This window comes from Cyrtonyx montezumae, unplaced genomic scaffold (genome assembly GCF_038088225.1).
Source record: "Cyrtonyx montezumae isolate F1298 unplaced genomic scaffold, pur_monq_1.0 scaffold_1, whole genome shotgun sequence".
Taxonomy (NCBI): domain Eukaryota; kingdom Metazoa; phylum Chordata; class Aves; order Galliformes; family Odontophoridae; genus Cyrtonyx; species Cyrtonyx montezumae.
This window is the reverse complement of record NW_027071825.1, coordinates 11,773,721-11,788,346: the sequence shown is the minus strand read 5'-3', so window position 1 is coordinate 11,788,346 and position 14,626 is coordinate 11,773,721.

Sequence of the window (14,626 nt, the reverse complement as noted above, 5' to 3'; positions counted from 1 at the left end):
CCTCGTTTCTGCAAATCAGACCTATCATTGAAATTGTGTCAACTTGTTACTCAAAATCTCTGACAATTACTCACTTTCTAGGTGGTTGCCAGAGAACACCAACTGTTTTATTGTGTATGTGTCTGAATCTTCATAGAAGAAAATGAAATTTTCTCTATTTTGTAATTATTTAATTTTTTTTTGCACTGGGTTGGACAAGAAGGATGTAATACTGAGATTCAGTATTAACCAAGGCAAACAGCAATAGTGCTATGTGTGTGCTCAAACTGTAAGCAAATGATGACAGAATGAGCACAGGGAATTTGAGACAGAAACTGGAAAGCAATGTAGATTACTGTGAATATATGCAATCACCCATAAAGGCTGAGGTTTAGCTTTACATGAATATTAATTATTTAAGGAATGTGATATATATGCTGAGAGATTTACAAGTACACAAACCGGGTACTTGCTCAGAGGTACCAAAGCCTAATTCAGAGGAATTACTCTAATCTGTGAGAAGTAGTTAAAACAGTGAGAGCAACACTGAAACACTTAATTCATTTAATTTGGAATTAAGAAGAGAAGGGATATCTCAAAGTTGACAAGAAAAAAACATGGAAGACAAAATCTTCTTAGGGAAAGAAGTAGTAGTAGGAGAAGTGATCAAGATGTAAATGTATGATGTTCTATGCAGGACAGAGATGAGCAATGAATGACAAAAGGAAAGTGGCACATTGGATCAAGATGATCTTTTGATTAGGAGTTCCACAGTTTAGAATTGGGGATTCCTTCTGCACATGTCATACTATACATTACTCTAAACCCTGGCCTTGTGCAAACATCACAATGCCATCACTGTGTGGTATTCTCTTCTGTATGATTGGATTTGAATACTTTCCTGGGAATACCCTCTTATTATTGGTAGCTTTTTGCATTGGTACATGAATGATTAACTTTTTTAACTCCAGAATGTTTCACATGAACTTGATTGTGAGATCTTTTATATATATATATATAATTTTTTATAAATTTATATATATATTTACAGTTACACAGAGATGCTACTCCCAACTCAGGCAGATATAATCTTTTATAAATATATATATATAAATATATATATATATATTTTTATTTTTTTTTACTGGAGCCTTATGCCATGTACATTGTATTCAGCTTCTTAGTGAAACATTATTCATGTTCCTGAAAAAAAATATCACCAAAACCCTAACCTTCAGTTAGACCTGGGTCTGGCTTTGTGCTTTCATTTTTTAGACGAGTTACATAAAATTGATGATCCTAGCAGCTGTCTGATTCCCTGCTCAGAAAGCAAAACTCTGCTTTACTTGTATGGAAATGCAGAATTTTACAGCTGGATTTCCAAATCATGCAGGACCTTCCAGCTTAAACACAGTATCTCAGGAGACATCAGATCATATCATAGTAGTAAGTTTTAGAGGATGATTCACGAGAAGATGGAGGAAGTTGGAACCTGATTGATTTTCAGAGCTGAGTTACTATGGTAAAGTGGAAGATGTTCAGTAGCTGGTCTGTGATCTGAGGTCAGGACCCTGTGATGGAGCATATTTAAGTTAGAAAAGCCTGTTGAGTTTCTGAGTGCCAAAATCAGAAAAATTTCACTTCATCAATATATTATACCCTGCAAGACCTAACCAGAAAATAAAGCTATTTTTGAACTGCAGCTGCTTTCTCAACATTACAGTATGCTGCACATTAGTGACTTATTAATGTAGGATAAGGCAGGCTGGCACTGGCACATGACTTTGTACTATACATCATTGCACAGAGAAGGCACGTCTTACATCTGCAAAGAATAGTGATGAGGTTAATGCAAGAAAAATTTATCCTGCAGATGAGTATATTTCAAATATTCCAATATTTAACTAGGAAATATGATTTTTAGAATTTTACGTCAATTGTGTTTTGGTTTTATTGTTTATACATATACTGTAAATACTAAAAGCTCTATTCAAGCTCACAGGAAAATGATTAGCCAGATAGACTGAGCCTGTTCCAATTGATCATGATTTATCTTTCAGTGAGGCTTTTGATGTAGCTGAAGATAATTCATTAATTCTATACTTTTCTGGACAGTTCTGAGGTAACTAAATAGTAAAATATAACAGAGAGAAATGTGACTTATTGATATGTTTACTGTTTGTTATTCTAGTTTAAAAACTCTTACAGGAAGCTAGAGAAGGACACTTAAATGACTTTAGAGGAAAGAGATTTCTTATATGGAGAGATTGGAACAATTATACTTATTTACTTAATAAAGGAGATGAATGAGAAGAGACATCATGGAGTGATATAAAATAATGAAGTATAATACAATTGTACTAATGTTACAAATTGACATTTTTCTTCTATTTTTTCTTTTAAAAATCAGTGTTGTTAATGATATTATTGCAAAACCATGGCCTTTTTATCTCTCCAGAAGAACCTAGATTTTAGCAGTGAGTGGATTCATCCATATGTATATGTAGCAGGTCAGACACAAAATTTCTAATGCAATGTGAGAATTCACTATTTTATTTATATTCATAAAATAAAGGTTTCTCTGCATTTAAAGGAGTTGATGACTCAACCAGTGGAACAGATCCACAAACTCCTTAGTGTACTTGTGATGTCTGAAGAATTTGCAAAATATTCTGTAGTACTTACACATTCACTGCACATTTGTCTCTCACTTCCTTTACATGATTTTTAGATGGAGATATAGATTAAAATCTTATTTGGGTCAAAACAAAACAAATCTGAGAAGGTTTGTACCCTACCAGTTTAACTTGCAGTGGAGTAACAATTCAGTGGAGTAACAATTCACATTTGGTCAAGACAGTATCTTTCCTCATAAGCATGGCAGCAGAAGCATCACAGATCTTATATATATATATATATATATATGTTGCCAACAGTTAACAGGGAAGCAACAGCTGAAATGGGCTTTAAAGTAAGGAAAATAAATAAATTTTTCTTTCTAGGAACGATATCAGGGATATAAATACATACAAGCCAGATGTGATAGTATCCGCAAAGACAAATATTTTCAGAAAAACACATCATCAGTGACTGGGGAGTCCTGATCTGTGCCTGTCAAAAAACCTCTGCAACTTCATCTAATTTATCACAAATGTTGGATTTCTATTTTTGACATTCAATATTCATCATTGTGTATTTCTATAAGTACTTCAGTCTCTACTTCACAGCTGTTTTAGCTCTTTCTAATGAGTATGTAGAATTAAGTGGAAAGATCCAGATTGTAGTAGCTTTTTTATCAAACCACAAGGAAATCTGTCTAATTGGGGTTATTCAGAAAATTGTGAAAAGGCTGACAGCAGAGAAAATTCCATTCAAAATGTTAATTCACTAATAAATATGAACATGTTCTCTGAAAGGAAGCAACTAGATTATATTAGAATATGAGAGATGACTTACTCAAAAGGCAATCAAATTGTGGAAGTTAACATGCTTGCTCACTTGGTTCCATGATTTTTGTTTATTTTCCGTCTTTGAGGCTTTGGGAAGAAGCTATTAGGGTAGAATGAGTCTTGTGCAAATTTGTGAACTCTGAGGCATATAGTGCCCCTGCATTTTGGTTAAAGTAACTGGTCAAAAATATTCACTATGTTCATTTTAGAACAAAATGAACATCAGTGCCAATAAGAATAAACAAAATCCCTCAAAGTTGTATTCACTTTGTGCAAGAAGTCATCTGCATATTCCTTTTCTAAAGATGGTCAGAAAAGAAAAATATCTTCATTAAGTTCCATGAATTTTCATGATGGTAATCTTTATAGTTTTTCTTTCCAGATGGAAAACCAGCAAATATATTCAACAACTCTTTCTCCGAAAGATCTCTAATTTTAGGAAAATCTTTTCTTCTCTAACTTAGAAGCAGTCTGGCTAGAACAGCCTCTATACAGTAAACAAATTCAAATCAATCTAAATTCAGTACCTTAATCTAACCTAAATGAGTAGAGCAAAATATTCCACGTGGTAATTTCACATTACCAATCTTTGTTTGGAGAATGTCCAGATATACTGCTATTATTATCTTATGTATGTTTGTGGTAAGTGCTAATATTGATACTTATGCCTCTCAAAAGAGAGACACATAGATGCTTTTCTGGCATGTTTCTCACTTGAAGGAGACTTAATTTTATTTTTTTTTAATCTGACCTTTTAAGGTAGTATAGTGGGCAATAACCATTAACTGATCAAATATAAGAAATGTCAGGTGTGGAATAAGCACTGACAAGAAAATATTTCATCTCTTTAAGCTCCTGAACAATCACTGACAAACCTTGGCTCTTATGAATGTGACTTTTTTTCCCCCATTATATTCAATAATAGGTATGATGGGTTGCCTGACACAGTATCAGTATTATTCTATAAAGCTAAGTCTGATGCTACAAAGAGATTAAACAAACTAAGGAATACTGTAATTCTGAGAAAATCATCACTGTTACTAACCCAGATACTCTCATTTCCATCACACAGTGCCAGGTCTTTTATTATTTAATAATAATTAAAATTAAATATAATTAAAATTAATATTAAAAATAATATACATTTAATAATTCTAACAACCCACTAATCTACTTTTCTTTAACATGTACTGCATAATCACTCTCAGATCACCATGTGTCATAGTAGATTAATTTCCCTTCTGTTAATCCAAATAATTCAAGTCAACAGTGATTTTTTTTTAGTAGACTGCTTTGTACTTAAAGACTTATAACTAGTGTCTGATTAGACAGACATTCTATTTATTTCATGAGGTTTTGCTAGTTAAGAGAAACATGATACAGGTTGGAGCCCAGAAGTCACTATGTAGATTGTGGGAAGTTGATTCCTATTTTCCTGTATTACTTTGTAATGTTTACACTTATTTCACTTGTTTTGATGCACTTACTCCTTGCGATAACTTCCAAAAAGTTCTGACGAGATACATGAGACTGCTCTTTCTCAAGGGCAGTACTGAGCAGTACAAGCTCTATGCCAAAGCCAGTGTCTGTACCCAAAATCTTTAGTGTGCTGGTTCACAAGTTCTACCACTCCTAGGAACAGCAGCCAGTGCTTCAGAAAAGTTATAAGAAATAGAAGGGAAAAAAAAAACAAAACAAAAAAACACAGTAGAATTCATGTCCATTTATAGCTCTTAGGATTTTACTGTCTTCTGTATTTAATGCCTGTTTATTATTTTAAAGCTCATATTGTATAAGAAAAGCTAATTAAAATTTAGGTCTTCTCCTTAGCCCTGATTCTAGTTGCTCTGTTCAAAGCTGCTGGTAAAATTCCATAAACCATCCATCAAGTATTAACCCCAACAAACACAGACACTTGATGGGGACATAATTCTTGCACTCATACCTCAGTGCTAACAATGAACATATGGGATCACATCAGATCTGTGAGTAGAGTGCTGAGACATGGAGATCCAGAGCTGATCTGCTCTGAGATCTTCGTTTCTTTTGAACAGCAACATTCGGGCACATTTTTCATAATCTGCAAGCATAGTCTTGGCACAGATGTGATCAGGAATACTATGCAATTACAGTGCAATAGTGTAAATCCAAATAAATTCTGCATCCTTCACATAAGAGGAGGTTCTTGCCAGAAGCAGTATAAGCTAATAGTCTTTGGGGTACCAGTTTAGGTTAAGGTTTGGCACGAGAAAGACCAGGGAAGTGGGCAATAAAATAAATTGTAATATGAGGATATTTTAATAACAACAGGTCTGTGTTCTTTCTTAGTGCAGTTTTATTTTATTTGCACTTTTGTAGTTTCATCTTGATGACACGGCTATTATTTTATAGCAATTTCAAGCAGTTAATTAATGAACTGAACACATGTGACATGACACCACCTTGCCCAATTATCTTTGGCATCTATTTTTATGGTGCAAAGCACTGCAGCTTTGTGAATTATTTTAGATTGTAAATTGGCTCTGGAAACTGTTATTTTAATAACCAAAACAATACAAGAACAGTGCTTGATGGCAGACATGCAGCAATGACAAATTACCGTGCATGATCTCATGAAATTCACCAAAGGACTTGGAGGTGTTTGATAACACTTCTCTGTTCTTTAGATGTAAATATCTCTCTTGTTAAATCCACACAGCTTATGAGGTCTTTTAAAAACAGACTGCCATATTGCTGACAACCTGTAAATGACCAAGCAGTAGAGAATTAGGAAGATAATCTATAACACAATTTTGGATGGATTTTTCCCAGGATCATTTTACTGTTAATAGCAGGCCAAAAATTTTGTTATGTCCTTACCGGAAATTAAACACAAAGTCAAGACAAATATTTTAAATTCAAGTTGTTTCTGGCACTGTGTTTCCAACCCTGTAAATGCACAATACCTAGGGCAGAGATCAAACACATCTCCCTCCCTTCACCACTCCTCAAGGGATAACTGGAGGACTAAGGGACATGTATGTAAATCCCTTCATCTTCCCTTCTTGATTACATCAAATGTGAGCTATAACTAATAGATATGTTCTGTCCTCTCTAAAAATGAGATATCCTTGAAAATTTTTGTTTGAATCATTGTCTTGTTATCAGGCAGTATGTCACAGAAGACTGTCCATCCAAGCTCAGATATGAAGCTCGCTGCTTTTGAGGGTCTTTAAAATTCACATTTAATCTTTTTTTTTGCTCTTCACTTCCCCACTCCTCCAGTTTTCTTCCTTCAGGACTGCTCAGTTTACACCCAGAAGTATTCTTCCAAAAGCAAGTTGTAGCAGAACCTTTGGCCTGAACATCTGGACAAATGAACATGCTTTCAATTTGTTCCATACTCATTTGACAAGAATGAACCCCCACTTTCAAATTGCACGTGAAGTCAGTGAAACCCATCACACCTATCTAGTTATCTTTAGGTGCTACTTTATTAAACATAAGGCGCTTACTGTAAATGTTAAAAATAGAAAAGCACCTTTGTCTAAACTTGATTAAAATATTTCTCAACAATTAAATACATTTTAATTTTTAAACAGAATTGTGAATTCTCTTCATGCAACTTTATAAGAAGAGATATATGTTTTCAAAAATTAATTTAAAACATATGCAAAAAATGCCAGTTATATAAGATCTGAAATATATTATGGCTGCAGAATATATTAGCCTCTGCAGAAAATGCAGAAGTAATGTTCTTCTCAAATGTCTCTTCATGCACAAATATGCATATACATTAGAATACATGCACACACAAAGGACTCTGATATAAAAAAAGAAATGGAAATGAAGTTTCCAGTTTAGAATGTGATCTTTTAATAAAAGTTTCTCATTGTAATATGATTATATACTTGGATATGTTGATGTAGAATAAAAACAACATTATAGATATAAACACCTTTTCACAGTGGACAGAGAAAAACTTCCAGTGGCTTGGGACTCAATTTGGACAAGCAACCAGAAATTAAAGTGCATTTCCTGCTATTTTATTTTTTTAATATCAGAAGATATTCTTTACCTCATATTCATTAGCTTTTCCAGACTTCTTTTCCAGGTCCACAGCAGTCCTTCACTTCCTTTTTCCTTATCTTTCAAGATCTACTCGTATCATTTTCCTTCTATTTCAGACTTTTCTTAATAGTTTCCATTACTGTAGTATCTGAGCAGCTCATATTTTCTACTATACTCGTCTTTAAGGTACCCAAGTGCAACTGCATGAGAAGCAATGGTAGTGCTATTAACCTTATTTTATACTTCAATAATTGATAAAAAGACTCAGACTCAAATCTGTGATGATACTTATGTACCTATTCCCTTTGAAATCAGTAGATGTTAGGTACCTAAATAGAACTAAGTCTGTGATAAAGGGAGAATTGGAACGAGACCTTCAGTTAACAATCTGCTCATTAAAACACATTTTCTTATAACACTCATCCTTTAAACTTGTGTAATTTATGGACCATTTTCATAAAAACAAATTATGTGAAGGTGTTTCCTATCTGCCTATCTTAATATATGTACAAGAATATCTACAATAGCTATTTTATTTCTATACTTTGTGTTCCTTGAACTGGAGTAAATTTGGGGTTCATGAAGCGATAAACTAAACTGAAACAATGGAAAAGATAGCTATTGAATCTCCTGAGCTCAAATAAAGACTGACTACTACTCTTAATTACTCTTTGGAAGGCAGAGAACTCAGAAGTCTAGAAGCAAGAGAGGAATTATTGCTAAAGCTGGGAAAAAAAGTGTGCTGGAGAAGAGACTGTAGGTATTTGTGAAGATGAATGATAGAGAAATAACTAAACTTTAAAACACCATAGTATAATTCAAATAGTATACTTCATACAATTTATCTTTCTTATCTTAATAAGCTGTTCAATTAATGTGAGGTGAAGTTTTCCTGGAACCAAAGGGAAAGGTAGACAAACTCTAGAGGTGGTCATACTGACCAGAAAAATACAACGCAACAAAACTTCTGAACAAACAGATTTTCAAATTATTCTCTATTCCTAAACAATGTGTTACACTGTTAATATTTCAGCACAAAGCTAATTATGGTACTTTTCAGAGCACATTTGAGAAGGCATAGACACATGCATGACTGGAATCGTTTAGGAAAGGAAAATCAAACTATTTCCATAGTTGCGTTTGTAATGCAACTGTTTTAAAATAGCAGAAATAATGCACAGTACAGATGCAACACATCTCCTCACATATCTCTGTTTTTTGGCAGATAAAAGCAATTTAGATACGTTAAATTATGATCTACTGTTGAACTTGGAATAATTTGAACAGGCTCTATGGTATTGAAAACTAGGAAATCTGTTTCACCCTTACAGATTTTGCTTTTAGGTCTGTATTATACTTAGCATCGCCACAGTTATATTAATTTTATTTTATTTTATTTTTATATCCCCTCCTTTCAGTAGACTTAGAGTACTTAGCTGGTTTTTGTTTACAATAATAAGGGAGCATGCTAATGTGAGAGATGTTGGACAGACAATTTTAGAATGGAAAACAGGAGAAATGTTTAATACAAAGATGGTTTTACTTTTTTTTTCCTGCACAATTTCAAGTATCAAAGATTAAGGTAGGTTTAGATAAGCACACAGACATATCAATACTTAAGTGATGTCTATCCAACTGTCAGGTGCAACAATTATGAAAATTAATCTTCCTATACTTGCAAGACTTCAGACCAAGATCTTCAGAACTGAAGAAAAATTCCACATAGGCATGGATTAAAGAGGCAGAATTATGCTTGTAGTTCCCTTACTAGAGATTTGGGATGATTTTATTGTTTGGAGGAGCAACCCATTTTTAGTTGCAAGTTGAAAATGTGGAATTAATGATGGAGGCCTAGAAAAAATTATGAGAGTAAGTAGTTACACAAGTTAGAGCTAGATAAAATTGTCAGTGTATAAGTCAAAAAAGCCGTACTTTGAGAAAAGAAGGTAAAACTAAGCACATGGAAGGAAAGAAAATGCCACCCGCCTGCCCCTCCCCCCCAAAAAAAATCAAAAAACAAACAAAAAGAAAACAACAACCAACCAAACAAAAAAACTCTTTAAGTCTTAGGAAAACGCTAGAAGATTATTCAAGTTCATATACAGAAGAGCTTAGATAAGATCAACCGGATAAAAACTGTGATATTTGTCATTTCTAATTCCAGTAATTAAGTGCTGTTCTACTTCTACTCGAGAAAGCCTCAGTGGGATCATAATAATGGCATAATGATGGAAATAGAGATGAGGAAATGATGAGAACTACAACAAAAAGAAAGGATATTGAAAAATTCATGACACACTGACAATGATTGTTCTTAAAAGGTAAACCTCTGCTAATGATTTCTGTGACAGAAATGTCTGATGTCCAAGATATCTTTTTCACGATGTACTTTCCCCAGAAAGTAACAGGAAAAGACAGATATAATTATGATCTATCACAGTGATATTTCTTGTAGTTGCTCCTGATGATATTCATAAATATCATATAATCTCTTTCTCAGATGGTTGATTTTTAAGGCACTGGTCAAAATGCGCTTGTTTACTGAGATATTTATCAGCTTTGAAAAGCACCAAGAAAGGGAAGAGAGTGTAAAAGACAAAAGAGAACTACTTCTCAATCAAATAGTTTATCAGGACAAACATAAGAGTTATACGATTCAAGGTTCAATTCAAATCAGAATTTCACAAAGCAGGGAATTTGACCTTGATGACCTGCTCCATAGGTGACCCTGCCTGACGCTTTCTTTCTATACTTTCTCACTCACCATGGAATGTGTACAACATACCCAAGTCTGACTAACTCCAAAATGGAACTAATAAAGCACCTAAATACTGCTATTTAGTTACTCAATTAATTACTGCAATGGTGTCCTTGTTGGAGCAAGAATTCTTTAACTTCCCCACAGTGTTTCACTCTATCTGGTCTGGGTTCATCTCATGGAAGTACAGGAACATTTTCAAATGACAGAGACTTTGAAAGGCAAGATAGTCTTTCTTTCTTGCCAAGGCTGGTGTGGAAAGGAGTTGAAATGTTTTGTTTGCCTTAGAGGACCGCTGGAATGAGCCCACCCAACTCACTCCAAACCTTGAAAGTCATATTGCTTCTCAACATTGCATTGCTGGGAAACTTTATAAAATGTAGATTTCCGTCACTCCTATTCCACATTTCTTTGTTTCATTCTATCCAGGTTATTCTGCCATCTCTACGTTGAACCATTATTCAATGTCCCATAGAGGGTATAATGCACAGTCCTTATTAAGATACACATGTTTATGGAATAACCCAAAGCTCATTAAAAAGATAAACTTATATTACAGTATTCGGTGCTATTCTCAGAGCATTCACAAAATATGGAGCAAATATTGTACTTATAATTGCATTTTAATTGAGCTCTATCTAGTATAAAAAGATAGTTGCATATGGACTGTCAACTTGAATAATATTTTAAGATACATCTTTTAATTTTACTGCCTTTATTGTTACTGTTGCAGTTTGAGAAAATTTCCCCACAGCTGTTTTTATTTTGTGAAAATCATTCATCCCATGAGCATGACTGGAGCAGTGTGCAGTATACATAAATCCTTATGATCATTAAACACGTGTAGTTAAGGACTGTTGCTTATCCATACATGTTTCATTCTCTTGCTTTGTGTTTAATATTTTAGTGACTCTCCTCATTATTTCTGTATCTCAGCTACAGCACAAAAAGGAGATCTAGAATTAGCAAAGAAAAACAAAACAAAACAAAAGGTTAATGCTGTCCTGCTTGCAGCCTCTGTTAAAGTTTTAGATAATTCTTTTTGAATTGTTTTGACTTGCTAGTGACTTTGGCTCAGAACCTAGATCTGCTGCTTCTTCCTCATCACTGTCCCCAGGCATTTGTTCCCCAGTGACATAGTCCTGTCCCACCAATACAGTTTATGCATCACTCTCTCACATAATGTCCCTGACAGGTCTCTGATTACTAAGTGCAGGTTGTCTCCGCTTCTTGTACACAGTCTCTGGTACTGTCATCTTTTTCTTCCCTTTTCAGAATCCCTAATATTTTTCTCTTTCCTCCTGCTGTTCCACTGACTAGCTTCTCCCAGCAATGCTGGCTTTTGTTCCAATTCCACTGCTCACATAAACGCCCCAGGGTTCCTTCCTGCTCTGCATCTTTCTCCCTAACAATCCCCATTATTCATCACTCTTCCTGGGCTCTCACTTACTTGTCACCACTTCCTAGAGTTCCTAACCATTATTTGATGATCCTCAGGCTGAAAGTGATTTTGACATACAAAGGATCACATTTTCTAAGCAAGAGCAAAATCAGGGGAGCTAAAGATTACCGGGTTTCACATGAAACCTAGGTAGAATTTTTTCCTGATCTCAGTGCAGAATTACAGAGTACTCCTAAAATTTCCCCCCGAATGAAATGAAAGCAACCTTTATATGAATTTAGTCTTAGTTAATACTGAGCTCAGGTAATTTTTCCTCCTTTCAGATTTTGCAGAAAATATTTTAAAGAGCTTTCCTTGATTATTTTCTTTTCATGAACATAGTCATTCCAGCCTGAAGAAGCCTCTTCTATTTGGCTTAGGCTTCAAAAATTTAGCAATTAACATTTAACAACCAGATTGTTTTCCCAAGCCCAAGGGCACTAGTGGAAGAAAATATCCTCTGATCCATAACCTCATTGCAATCTCAGAGCTCCTAAAACCTAACTTTTTTTCTTTTAATCATTTTTGCTGAGCCAGTCATAACTATACTGCAAGTAGCAAGAAACTACACAATACTCCCCTGTCAGACAGCATTTATTATACTGTAATTTGGTCTAAGACAATAGAGGCAATGCAAATTCTGGAGAGGCATATTAATCGGTAGGTCAAACAATAACAAAATATTGAAAAACTGTCTTAATGATTTTTTACATTGTGGTGGAAAAGCGTGTATTCCATAGAGAGGTGCTGGTGATATCATAAAATATGAGAATAAAGCTGAGAGGTTTATTAATGCCACCGAGGCACTGAATTAGAATTTGTTTTATATCATGTATATCTGTACAGGTTTTTATTATTTATAACACATTCTTCTTTTTAAAGGTCTCCATTCTAAGCCCTCTTCTGATGCTCCATATCTTGCTTTTCCCCATTGGTTTTGAACAGCAATTGTATTCCAGATGCAGCTTTAAATGGTGCTGTGTTAGCTGCTACCTTTCACTTTTTATGACAAAATTTAGTCTATTATAACAGCAGTATTTTTCATTGAAAAGTAAAAGTTAAAAACTGCTGACTTCTTTGTGGGTGTGCAGAAAGAGGCTGCTCTGTGTGTGCCATATGGCATTCAGCACCTTGTAGGATCCAGCCCTGAAGGCCGATAAATTGACACATCCTGACAGTGCAGATGAGCAGGCGGAGGCCAGAGGCTGCTCCTGCTTAGCTCTGTGATGAACCTCCTCTCTGGCTCAAAGTGATAAGCACTGACCCTGCAAGCTCTGAGCAGATGTCACGACTGCTCCTGGCAGCCAGAACCGTGTGGGACATGGCTGTACAACAGTGGGATGCTTGGGTTCCTAGCGCCTGTGTGGAAACAGCTTGGGACACTTCAGAGCCTGGAATTTACTTGCCTCTTTGTGCTACAAATCTAACATTGACAAAGGAAGTAGTAGAGGTGGAGTAGGAAGAGGGTGGTAGGGTCACCTTTGCTCAGAGAAAAGTGGTGGCACAACCACAGAGACACAACCCATTCCAGCTGGATGTCTGGTTGCTGCTGGGAGCCCCTCCCATGCAGCTGTCTAAAGCTGGCGGATGCAGATGCTACCATCTCACCCATCCATGGCACACCCGTTAATGACAGAGTGAAGGCCAACACACTCCATGGACACAAGGTAGCCCCCATCTACACTCTCAGCCTCAGATCAAGTACCCCACAGTCTTGTAGCACACTGTTGCCGTGTTCCTAGCTTTATTGTTTCCCTGCTTTTCAGCATAATCTGTTGGCTGGGTGGAGTAGGTTCTGATGAGTGGTGAAAAATGACTATAAGAAGCTCTATGTATATACTGTAGCAGTAATAGCAATCAGTGCATCTTCAGCAGGAAGAACTTAAGACCAGCAGTGTGATCTGAAGCATCCGTACCACTGTTTCTGTGGTAATCACCAAAGAAATATGCTGATCATCAGTTATGCTCTTCATATTTCTTTTTCTGTAGACCACATCATCCCTCATAGGAAAATTAAAAAATAGATTTTTTTGGGGGGGAGGGAAGGTTGATTTCTCTCTTTCTCTGTGTCTCCGTCTGTCTCTTAAAATGCACATTCAGTTGTCAAGTAGAGGTGTACACAATTAAGACATCAAATCTCTCCCTCATTTCTTAACCTAAAAAGATCTGTGGAGAAAGTAAGGAAAAGTTAGCTTTCTCAGCCAAAAAACACAGTAAATCTTCCTAGAAGAGACTATTCCAGCTGGCTTTTGGTATTTTTTTCTGCACTGCTTTTACTCAAGATGTTCTGGGGAAAGCAGTAATAGCTCTGCATACCTGCAGGGGTTTCAGATGCCCCTATACAATGAGTCTTCCCTGGACCATATTCCATACTTTTCCTCATCCCTGCAATCCTTTTCTCCTTTTTCTACTTTTTCTAGAGAGCTCATTTGTTATGCATCATGCTGCTGTTAGTTGGACCTTTGCATTCTTGGAGTTTAAGGCAGAATTTGTCCCAGTTTCTGCTAGCATGTCGGCAGTGTTAGTGTTTAGTCTAAAAGTTTTAAATGGCAATGGTTTCCTTTTTCTTTTTTCTTTTTTAAACTTAACACCATTGTCCACTTATAAAAAAAAAATACTAGCAGGGGAAAAAAAAAGGTATGTGACCTATTAAAATGAAAGATTGCCCATTTTTGTAATTACAAGTAACAGGAAGCCTGGTAGTACCTTGTTTGTTAAATGCATCTGACCTCTTCCAAAAAAATTGTACAAAAAGTCACAGTTATTAGTATATCTAGAGCTAAGGTCCTGCTCTGTGAACATGTGTTAGTCATTTACTAGGTTTTTTTCCCCCCTTCTTGCTAGAACTGCAATGAATTGATAGCTCAATATTCAAACAGTGGTGGACAATCCCCTTTAGGCTGCCTTGGAAGAACTTGCTAATAATTAACTGCCATTCTCTGGCTTGGG